Here is a 2,124-nt window from a genome sequence, read left to right as displayed (position 1 = left end):
GACGACGGGCCACCAAAGAACACTCGACGATCAAAAAAACAACCGCTCCCAACATAACACGGGCCCCGGAGACCATCCATTCCCCCAGGATTGATCACATAGAGACGTTTATACTCACTGCCATAAATATCCGCACTATTTATCCCATGAAACCGTTGCGGGAATTGAATGTATCCTAAATTATGTCTCATCGATTGATCCACATAAAAACATAGCATCTGTTGGGGTGTTTTCGGATCGTTTGAGTACATGTCGCAATCCTGGGTCAACACTATCGGTGCATTTGTCATTACGGCCGATACCCGAAGCTACAAAACCACAAAGTTAAAAATAAGTGTGTATTCAACAAAAAAAATCCAAAACGACAATTTTTTTATGCATTTTAAACCATTATCCGTATTTATCGAACCCTATCACCCTAAAACGATATAAAACGCACAAAAATCCCTCTCGTTACATTCAGTAACTCGAAAATGCTTACCAGCGCATTAAGGGCACCGGCTTTAAAATGGTGTGGGAAAATCTTGCTTTTTTCTCTAGATACGTATATGAGATTTGGCATTGGATGCCCTTCTATCTCATTTTCTTGCCCACTTTCTAATAAAACCTGCTCCAATAAATTTCAATCAGTATATTTTAAAAATCCATAAAACATACGAAATTTTATTACAAAAATGCGCAAAATATCAGGTATTCGAATTTCGACCTGAATAATAGTCGGATGATCGTGACGAGTGAACCCTTCGCTCCATTTATCAAAAGCTTTGCGTTCGTCTTCATTGGCAATATACTCCGCACTTATTTGCCCTCTCTCAACTACGTTTTCAACCTTTAATTTCATCTTCTCATACATCGCCTGCGTTTTCGTCACAATTAAATGAACCAAATCAAACGAACCCAATATATCTCATCCAAAAACAACTAAATTAGATAAAACCCAAATAACCAAATAACGAAAAAAACGATCTTTTTGAATGATGGATTGTTAGGGGCCGTTTAGCTAAACATTTACCAGTAAGCACTTACTAGTAAAATTCAACAATATTGTTTACTTACCGAATAAGATTTTATTCACCAAAACCCATCGTATGCAACAATTTATCCCGTAAGTGCTAACCATAGTAAGAGTAATCGCCCTCACTTACCGGGTAAGATTCTCAATTCTTGTCTTCGTTCTGACCAGGTAAGATTTTAGTCCTTACCATATTCATGCGGAAAAATAATATGACTTGATAAGCGCTTACCCGGGTAAGCGTTTGGTAAACGGCACCTTAATTTCCACACATCAAAATTGTTTTTCATTCATGTTACAAATGAAAAACTATTTTAATTTGATCACTTTAACTTTGAAATTATTACGAAAATGTTATATTTTTTTAAAAAAAGTTTCATTTTTGGACGAAAACGCTAATTTCCAAAATATAGGGGCACTTCTGAAAGAAATGAAAAGAATAGGGACTGTAAAGCAATTTACTTCAATATTATGGTAGATTCGGTGGTTGTTTGGCTTTATGTATCCACTTGATATTTAAAACGACTATAATCAACAGACACTTGATATAGAAATTGAAAAAAAAAAGTATATTAATAATAAAAACGATTATATATATATATATATAGATTTGGGATCATGTGAGACAATGTATTTTTCGTGAGACTCGTAAGACCAATTCTCAATCATTGAATTAGATCTACAATCTCAACATTCATAATCACAAGATTACCACGAGACTTCTCAATAATCACAAAATTGTCACCGTGCAACTTTAAATCATTAGATCATTAAGTTGATCAATTAACATAAATTGGTCTCACGGCTCACGAAAAACCTTTGGTCTCACATGAACCAAACCCTATATATATATATATATATATATATATGAGTTATTATGCAACCATTTACATTTGTACAACCAATACAACTCTCAACCGTCCATTTAATTTGATAAATATGTAATTTCATAGAAGTTTTGATTGTTTCATAATATAAATTATTGATCATAATTAATGAACTTTATTTATATTCCATAAATATTTAAATTATAATAAATAAATTCTCATCATTTTTATAAATATTTTAATTTATTGGGTTAAATTGGTTGTATTTGAAACAATCTATATATA

The 2,124-nt window shown here is 32.6% G+C and overlaps 1 pseudogene; it reads right to left on the bottom strand.

The window, feature by feature from the left end:
* Nucleotides 1–853, bottom strand: part of LOC112529591 — a 6,083-nt pseudogene extending 5,230 nt beyond the window's left edge.
* Between the last annotated feature and the right edge of the window lie 1,271 nt (nt 854–2,124).

Source organism: Cynara cardunculus, assembly GCF_001531365.2.
Source record: "Cynara cardunculus var. scolymus isolate 2C chromosome LG 16, CcrdV1, whole genome shotgun sequence".
NCBI classification, from domain to species: Eukaryota; Viridiplantae; Streptophyta; class Magnoliopsida; order Asterales; family Asteraceae; genus Cynara; species Cynara cardunculus.
The sequence above is the reverse complement of the archived record's forward strand: the minus strand, read 5'-3'. Positions and strand labels throughout refer to the sequence as shown.